The sequence below is a fragment of the Mercurialis annua genome, linkage group LG2, assembly GCF_937616625.2.
Source record: "Mercurialis annua linkage group LG2, ddMerAnnu1.2, whole genome shotgun sequence".
NCBI lineage: Eukaryota > Viridiplantae > Streptophyta > Magnoliopsida > Malpighiales > Euphorbiaceae > Mercurialis > Mercurialis annua.
Window position 1 is genome coordinate 33,704,598 of NC_065571.1, and position 9,570 is coordinate 33,714,167.

Genomic DNA, 9,570 nt, shown 5'->3' on the forward strand with positions numbered 1-9,570 from the left:
GTATAGATTGAGACTTGTTGCTTGATTCTTTACTCTTTCCATACTTGGAAGAATTGCAGGCAATCGTTCGATAACACTTCTTCCTATTTCTCAAAAGATGATATCCGACGATAAAGATAATTCCCATGAAACTCTTTCATTTCATAGAAGTTAATTCTTCTTCTTACAAAGCAAATAGCATTTCCTATTGATTTTCCCCTTGGACCTATACTTATTCAGAAGTATCCGTCGCTACGCTGTTCCCAAGGTATTTTTGTAATGGATGACCCTCGAAACCATAATCTGTTGATATACGGCGTAGATCCGAATGATTAATGGAAGAAACGCCAAACATATCCCAAACTTCTCGCTCCCACCAGTCGGCTGATGGAAATAGACTGACTACCGAAGATATTCGTGTTACTTCGTCTGCACTGGTTTGTACACGAATGCGTGAATTATACTGAGTACTCAGTAAATTATAGACCACTTCAAATCATCGTTTTCGAGAGGGATGATCAACTCCGCAAATATCGATTGAAACTTGAACCCTTGTATAGGTATGCAATTTAAGAAAGCACAACAAATTGAAATAGGTAATCCGAATTGGTATCAAATCTATTCTCATGTTCCAATCTTTCCATTTTTTTTATCCATTTCTTGGGGAGAGTTTCCCAACTATATTTGAAAATAAATTGGTTATCCATAAAGATAAAGAAAGCTTTCTTTATGTTCTTCTACTTGCTCTAAAAATTTAGAAAGACTTGTCGGAAATCATCGGTTGGGTTGGTCCAACCAAGAAAAACATGGGAGTCTTTGGGCATCAGATTCCTTTTCTTCTCATACGATCTTTCTAGTTGGATGAAAAGAGCGCTCCTAAATGAAGCCTTTTCTCTTGAGAAGGTGAAACGTCGGGAAGAGTCACTTCTTGCCTCAGTCATGGAGAGGGGGATAGCCAGTCCGTCATCCGAGATGTAGCGTATTAATCTCGGGGAGAGATAGGGGATGCCATGATAGAGCGACAAGATAAGGCTGGACCAGAGGGCTGACCTATAAGAAGGAGAGGTTCACAGGGGGTAGGCCACAGCCCCTAAGGAAGTTCGGAGTAGGCCGATTCACGTTAGCAATCCCTTACTTAAGAAATTACGTAAAGATCAATTCAACCACACACCCCCCGGATTTTTTGACTAGTCCCTCTATTCCACAACTGAGAGAGCGTTTAAGAGGCAACAACTCACCGAACCTAAAGGCCAGAATCGGATGCGTGAGTTCCAAAAGAGGATTTTCCACTTTTTTTTATAAAAGAAAGAGCTATTTTTTATGCAATAGGTCAGTTAAGAGTTCATTCTTTTACTTCTAGTATGAGTGTGCCAAGCCAGGCAAGCAAGCCAAGCAAGGAAGGCAGTTCGGGGCAAGTCAGGTATTTGACTTTATTCAATAATTTTTTTTATATTATATAAAAAAATATACTTTGGAACTCCGCGTCATTTCACTCCATCTAACCAAAGACCTTCATTCAAATCTAAGGGAGAAAAGGATTGTCTTTTTAAGTGCATCCTCGGAAAGGCCTTTCTTAACTTATCCTTCACGGTCTATCTCGAAGCGTCTATAGTTATCTGATGGTTATTCAATCTAGAATCTCATTGAAGTGTTGACACCCTCCAGGTATGATAATAGACCGATTAGCTGCAGGCTGGTCACAACCCACAGCTTGTACCAAAGAGTCTGCACCGGAGAAACCACCAAGCAAGTAACCTCCATTAATTGAAAGTGAGGTTGACTCAAGTCTAGGTAACCTAAAATCAACACCCTTCCCGGCCACCATGTCATAAATCTTCCATAAAAGACTGAAGCCAATTTTTATCCTTCTTAACAATCTTCCATGAAAAAATTAACTTCAGGAACAGAGAAGAACTGCTCGATGCCAACATCCGGAGACAAGAAGGTAGTGTAGTACCAATGACTGTACCTTAGCAAGCTCTTCATCCATACTCGGAGAGAAGACCACTCAAGAAAATATTTCATTCCAGTCTGAACAAACAGTTCATGAGGAATGCGTTTTGGTCTCATTCCCTTGCGAAGATGATCCATTCCGCGCAAGTATGGATGAAGAGGTCTTCCCCTTATAAGCCAAAGCTCAAAAGGAAGAAGGCTCTTATCCCACATAGCCCGAACCTTCTCATTGTGAAGAGAACGGGTGTGATTGAGTCTACTAAGAATACTCAATCCGGTGCTGCACCTCCTATCCTACAAAGGGGTGAAACCCTAATGACATGATATGTTATGTGGACTGCAAACAGACCACAAGGGGGATTTGAATTAAAAAGATTCTTGATTGATAAATTACTAACATCCTTACTCAATCTCCAGACTCGAAACCTCTTAGCAAACTCTACTGAACCAGAAGTAGAAATGAGGGACTTTTGATAACTAATTGAGACCCCCAACTTACTTAAGTTAAGGCTGAAGAATAAGACTGAGCTACGGCCTCATCGGCAATGAAAATATCATCACCGAGTACCGCGTACCTATGAAAAAGCTCTCCAGGTCGGACTTGTTTTTTTCTGCCGCCCACCAATTAAATGGTGACAAAGGGTAAATAGAGGCCAGGAGGCGTGGTATCCTAAAGGTTGTCCATCCACGAAACATATTTGATAATCCGTTTCACGAAAGGAATATCAAACATGTTCCAGGCAAGCGTATAATTAACTATACTTGAGACGAACGACTTATCGAACAGTAAAAAAAAAAGGCCACCCATCGGTAGCCGACTTTTAGTCGTAGCAATATGTCACCTGATTGCCAACTAGTCGATCTAGCGGTTTAAGTTGATCGAACGTACCATCTACTAGTAATCTTTGAAGAACTTTAGCAAGCCAAGCTTGAACTGGCCACAATAACCGTTGATTGACATAGTTACCTATTGCAAAGACCCTAAAGCATCTATAGTTAGAATCCCTCCCTATATTGTAATTAACTCCTCCGTTTTCATGCATTTCCTTCTATATTACAATAGATCTACAAGTGAAGCACTTCGCCACTCTCTGCAAAAGCCTTTTTTGTTCCTATCTATTTCTTTTTATCTCGGCGTGACTTAACGTGACTAAGATGTACTTTCTAATTGATTCATGTTCAACAGCCCCCCTAACAGCCTATGAATGTGCAGTGGAATCCCGTTCGTCTTGTTCCTCAAATATCTTACTTTTCTTTTCTCTGATTGCAAGCTGTTGATCAGATTTACTGTGCGCAGATATCTTTACTAATGATTCAACCTCCCCCTGGAACACCTTCTTTAAGAGTGAAGGCCCTAAAGTCGGAAATCACTCTCTGTCCAAAGTTAGGAGCTTTTTTTACCTCTAAAGGTGCGAAGCGATGAAACTTATCCCAATAGACAAGCCACAATAGGAATAACAGGCAATCAGGGATCGCACAATACCAGGTAAATTTTGCATCATAACGGGTAGGAGCTAATTACTTTATTGAATATTTCTATCAATTCTAGGGTCGATGGAATTGAGCTCGAATGAAAGCAACTCTTCCACTCATCTCATTAGAAAGAAAACCTCTTCCCTGCAAGGAGACAGATGCCTTATCATCCCTATACCCTATATTCTACCTGAGAACTAGGGTTATGCCTTCAATGTCAGCCTTACAAGTGATAGAAATACCTTAGCTAATCTCCACTATTAATGGGCAATCAGTTGATGCACTCTACACTCTAACTTTCTTTAATTCTGTTAGATTGCTTTGGATGCTTCTTACTTTCAGTATAGTAAGCACTATGCTTCTAAAAGAAGAAAGCACTACTTTCTTCTTACCTAATACTACTCTCCGATTTAGCATACAATTCTTCGACAATAACATACTATTAACTGAGAATTGTGTATATAAAGAAAGAAGGACTTGCTTGCTACTATCATCGTATTATATGACAAACTTGTTTAAATTGGTAGCTATGCTTAGCGCTGACATACTTTTTAGTTTTTCAACTTATTCTCATCCCAAACAGTTGTGGCGGAACACGCCACTTAATTTCAAACGCCAAAGAAGGGCGTAAAACAAGACTTCAGTCCCATTCACCATAAAAGAGTGATAAAAAGTGGGTAGAGCAATGATCGTAAATGAAAAATGAAAGCATTTTTCGCGTGGTTTTTTCGTAGGCCAACGAATAAGCAAATTGAGCTTGTCGATACAGCCCGTATGAATTATTTCTATGGGTTAGAAAGGCTCAAACCGGATCCAGGCGATAGCCATGAGCTCTTGCTTAACAAGGGTTCTCGCTTGATCTATCATTACTTTCCGTTACATAACTTATCCCTTCGTCGATTACACACCATTTGGACGTAGCTCGCCACCTAGAGAGCTTAAGTACGGCAACTCCAGCTGGCCTGGGTGCTGACCCGCGCTCATTCTTCTTTTAGAATTACATAATCCTGCTGGTGAGCTCTATATAAAAGCAACCAGACTCTTTCTGTCATGGTTCTAAGGCTCTCTGGTGTGATGGTTGCACGTGTTTATGTCTTTTTTTGGTATGCCGCTACGCGAGCAAGCAGTTCCGCGCACGAGCGGAGCGAAAACAAAGCAGTGGAAATTCTTGGTTGGGGAAAAAAATCCTTTTATTGCGTATTGAATATAGATCTATGTCTTTCTTGTTCCACTAGCTAGGACCGAATTCTCGTATGTCCGTTTCGTTATTACAACCTTCTTTTTTGATGTCAAAGACCAGAAGTTATGCGCAAATTCTCATTGGATTTCGGTTGTTCTTAACAGCGATGGCTATTCATTTAAGTCTTCGGGTAGAACCATTATATCTTCAACAAGGTGGAAATTCTCGTATTCCGTATGTACATGTTCATGCGGCTCGGATGAGTATTCTTGTTTATATCGCTACGGCTATCAACACTTTCTTTTTCCGATTAATAAAACATCCCCTTTTTCTTCGCTCTTCCGGAACCGGTACATAAATGGGTGCTTTTTTTACGTTGTTTACCTTAGTTACTGGGGGGTTTCGGGGACGACCTATGTGGGGAACCTTTTGGATGTGGGATGCTCGTTTAGCCTCTGTATTCATCTCGTTCCTTTTTTACCTGGGTGCAATGCGTTTTCAAAAGCTTCCCGTCGAACTGGCTTCTATTTCAATCCGTGCTTGACCGATCGATATACCAATAATCAAGTCTTCAGGTAACTGGTGAATACATCGCATCAACCTGGGAGAATTAGCCGATCTGGTACATCAATACATGCTCCTATGCCCATTCCAATCCCCCTTCTCAACCCGTATCTTGTTTGTTCTAGAAACACGTCTGCATATTCCATCTTTTCTCGAATCTCCTTTAACGGAAGAAATAGAAGCTCGAGAAGGAATACCAAAACCTAGTCCACTCGCTGAGTCTCTTTGCGTCCATGGATGAATGGTTAAAGCGCCCAACCTGAAAAAGGGGGAAATTTGTAGGTCCGATTCTTGCTCGATGCACTTGAAACGCTCAGTTCAATCGCTGCTCACGGAATTTATTCATATAGCTCGCCATTATAGCTTATGGGGCACTTCACTCGCTAGGGAAAGAAAAGGGATAGCTGATTGAAAATCCTACTTAGAGATTGCAACTATAGTTAGAGTAGGAGTTCCCATCCATCATCTCCGTCGAGGTCTCATTTTACCTGAAAATGACGGTTGATTTATCAGATTGAAACCTCCATTAGATTCAGCAATTAAGGACAAGATTACCATAGGTTTTTATGTCCCGAATGTTCTCTTTAATAAGGTTGCCTTGACCGGGCTCTACACCGTATAACCTTTACCTGAAAAACTGGAGCACAACTATACTTTCATCGCTTTCACTAGAACCGGAGTCATAGGGGCACTTTTTGTTTTGCCTTCCATAAGTCCAGGGACGAAGTAGATGGTTCGATAGAGCCAGGGTGAAGCAGCTTCGAAAGCTGGAAAGATGACGCTCGGGTTGCTAAGGTAAGGAGGAGCTGACTGCTTTGAACCGTCTTCTTTGAATTCTTTTTAGCAAAGTTGGCCATTTTGGACAGGCTGCTATCGATCTAGTTGATTGAGAGTACCATCTCTTTGGTTTGGATCCTTTCACTACTCTTTATCTACTAGTCATATAAAATTTCCCATCCTCCTTATGGTTTCCTAAATAACAAAACAATTCCCATTGGACCCGCTATTTCCCCTTCTTTTTTGTTCATGATTCGGGATATTTCTTTTCTGGAAATGTGAAGATCGAAACCCTTTCTTCGTTCGTTCTCTCCTTTTCCTCAGCCTTGGTTTTGAGATTCCAGGTATTCTATTGTAAAAGCATAGTCCGTGCGTCGAGCCTTATTTGCATGTGTTGGAGTTGGGATGTGATGGTGTCTTTTAGTGGGGAGAATAAGGGGCCGAGGGGATTCTTCTTATCTCTCTGCCTTTACCGGGTAAGTGATCACCACTCTGCTGAATAAGGGAAGGGGCGGAAAAGCTTGTCCTGTTCAGGGGTAGAGATGTCAATAGCTCGACCATTCGGGAGAGTTGATTGACTTTTCCATAGGTAGAGGTCTATGTCAATTTATTAAACGAACGGAAGAGGGTCAGTCAAAGTGAAAGGTAAAGGTCAGGCTTGCTTCTTTAAGGGCTAAAGTGATCATTTTGCAGGGCGAGCTTGCCTCAGTAAGTCAGAGTCGCTCCCCATCAATCCTTATTTCATTGCTTTTTATTCGGGTTGGGAGTTCCTTTATCGAGGTCCTGTTAAAAGAGAACCATTTTGTTTGTGCAAATCAGAAAGACAATGACAATTCTGACGGGCATCACCAATCTCAGAGAGACATTCTTCACTACCTCGGATAACTTAGTAATCACCATTTTTCTTACAGGATGCCGAGATGAGGCGACATGTCACCGAGGAGGCCAAGTTAAAGAAGCAGATTTCAGAACTTGAAGAGAAAGTAGCCACCTCGATAGCTGAGGTATCTTCATTTGAGTTACAGCCGGTAATTGACATGCCCCTTGTTCATTTCTTTCAGAACCTATATTTTAATGCCTTGTGACCCCATTAGTTATAATTTCTTTGAAGCTGGATCAGACTAGAGAGACATTGGAGACTATATTACGCTCGAGGTCTCTCGAGCCTTCTGTTGTACCAATGTCTCTGTTTTAGGAAGAAGGTAATGAAATTCCGGTATGGAATATTTTTTTGTTACAACAGGGGGAGAGCAGTGCCCTATTGGTCTAATTCATGCTTCCCTTTGGTATCTCATTTCATATATTGGAAGAGATCTTCAAGAAAGCAGGAATCTCAATCCAATTCCTTCCTTGCCTTTGTCTGTCGCAGTGATTTCATAGTGACCCTAGAATATCTATGGAATTCCTCGATCCATGAAGCGTCTCTTCCCCATTCTCGGAATCTTTCTGTCTAGGTAAGGTTCGCCATATTTAAGTGAGTCTCTACTCCTGTACCGGAAGCACTTGGTATTGGTATTAGTCTAAATGTCTTTCCCTGCCTTGATAGGAGTTGAGGGTATCAGAGTTGAGAGTTTTAAGAAAGGATTCTCCTCTAGATACAATTCAAGTCTGTCTTCATTCAATTGATCAGTCTTCCTTTCTCCTAAGTACGAGTTGAAGGTGCTGGGCCTATAGGAGTAGTCCATGTGTGACTTTAATGCTTTATAGGGCACAATTAGAAGAAGCTCCGCCTTTTTGCACTCACTCTCCTCGGATTGGGAATTGGCAATAGCTGATTTGATTCATTTGAAACTAAATCATAACAGAATGGCCAAAGCCAAAGATAACAGTTTCCGTTTTACCCATGAATCCGATTCCTATCTTAAGTCTGTCAGTTCCTTTAGAAGTTATGCTATCGTCAACATTCACAGCAGATTCTCTCTCTGCCTAATAGTTCTTTCTGTCTCCTCTGTTTTACTTTATCCTGTAATTGGATGCGCTATCTGGTCTATTTCAACTGATATACGATGGTCGGGTCCTTTAATGTGCAAGCCCTCTTTCGAGAATTAGAAGAGGGCATTCTCTAGCAGGCTTATTCTGATTAACTTCCTAAGAAGGAATTTTCTTGCTAACAAACCATTCTGGAAACGAAAAGAGCTACTTCTATCAAAGAGTAGCAAGGGCTAAGCAGAACTCCTCCTTTCGTGTCATCTCTTATCTGCTAAAGATGGAAATCAGACATTTTCTATTTGATAGAAAGCCCTTCTTGCTCTTAGTGCATTAGAAATGGAATTAAGATCATGCCCCCCTTCTGTCTTCTTCTTCCCTTGCACAAGCCCTTTTTCCACCCTCTCTAAGACCCTTATTCTCGAAAGAGACGGTTCGGTAGCAACTTATGGATAAATTCCTATTCCTAGAGGGATATCCCGAGAAAGAAGTCAGGAACACTCTTATTTAAACCTTTCTAATCTCTCTTAGGTCTCGATTCTTATTCATTCCCTTCTTTCATTGGCGGAGGTTTTCTAATTGTATAAGAAGGAGACAAATGCTCTCGTATTAAGAGAAGTCCACTTCATCTTCATGTGCAGCTGATTCGAGGACAGTAACAAGAGTAAGAGCGCATTCCTTGTCCCATTCGATGCACCTTATTTATTATTTTTCATGTCTTCGATGACTAATGTGGGTGAATCGTTTAATATGACATAGATTGGAGAATCGTTAAATGCTTCTTTTATAAAGAACTCCTTGCCAACCGCTTTCACTTTCGACTAGGGCAGCAGCTCTCTCTTGCAAATGTTAGTAGTATATGCCCTAGGGCCATTTGATTGTGTATATTTGTAGAATTAATCCCAATGGCAAAGATATATATGTTCTATTTGAATTAAGCGTCTCATCAACTAAGTGTTCATGTATTATGTATTTTCCTTATTACATTGTGATATAATCTATTCTTAAGCTGTTAAGAATATGAGTGACAGATTCTATTATACAAGTGATCTAAATAACCGTTCACGACCGATGGGGTCCTGCGAATAAGGGCATCGCATTATCCCGGAAAGATTATCACCTCTATTTATTCTCCTAATTAGTAAAGAGTTGCTAATTATAGGAAGTAGTGAGTCTCATACTACTTGATGGGGATCAGAATAAACATGTGGACACTCAAGGTGTTGAGTAAGTCGAACAAGTGACGCTAGATGACTTATACATGGTAATTCATTAAAGTCAATTAAATGTCATCTAGTTCATAATTGTACATATGTCCTTTGACTTGCAGTGACACTATCTTGTATATAGGTGATTAGAGTTTGATACTCCTTAACCCTCGATCTTTCAAGAGCTAGGGCCGCGGGATGTGTTGGCTCTAGTTAGTTGTATATGGAGATAGGGTTTAACCTAGAAACGATTCATCACTCTGGATGAACGGAGACAAGATTCTATGCTATTTCAAATTGTTCTTGATGGATGATAAAGCCTGCGCAGGTGTATATGACTTACATAGAAAGTTGTTTCTAGTGGAAGTCATATTTATCAAGAATTAGAACTGAGAGATGAGGTCATATAATCAAGACATACAGTGTTTGACTTAACCGTGACACCAGTCAAGATTGGAATCGTAGATGAAGGGAATTTTGAGTGTACGGTAATTATGAACATTGGTTCAA

The 9,570-nt window shown here is 40.6% G+C and overlaps 2 pseudogenes; one reads left to right on the forward strand and one right to left on the reverse strand.

The window, feature by feature from the left end:
- Positions 1 to 211: 211 nt before the first annotated feature.
- LOC126668437 (uncharacterized) lies at positions 212 to 1,804 on the reverse strand (annotated as a pseudogene).
- Positions 1,805 to 4,658: 2,854 nt separating this feature from the next.
- LOC126667476 (putative cytochrome c biosynthesis ccmC-like mitochondrial protein) lies at positions 4,659 to 5,390 on the forward strand (annotated as a pseudogene).
- Positions 5,391 to 9,570: the final 4,180 nt, after the last annotated feature.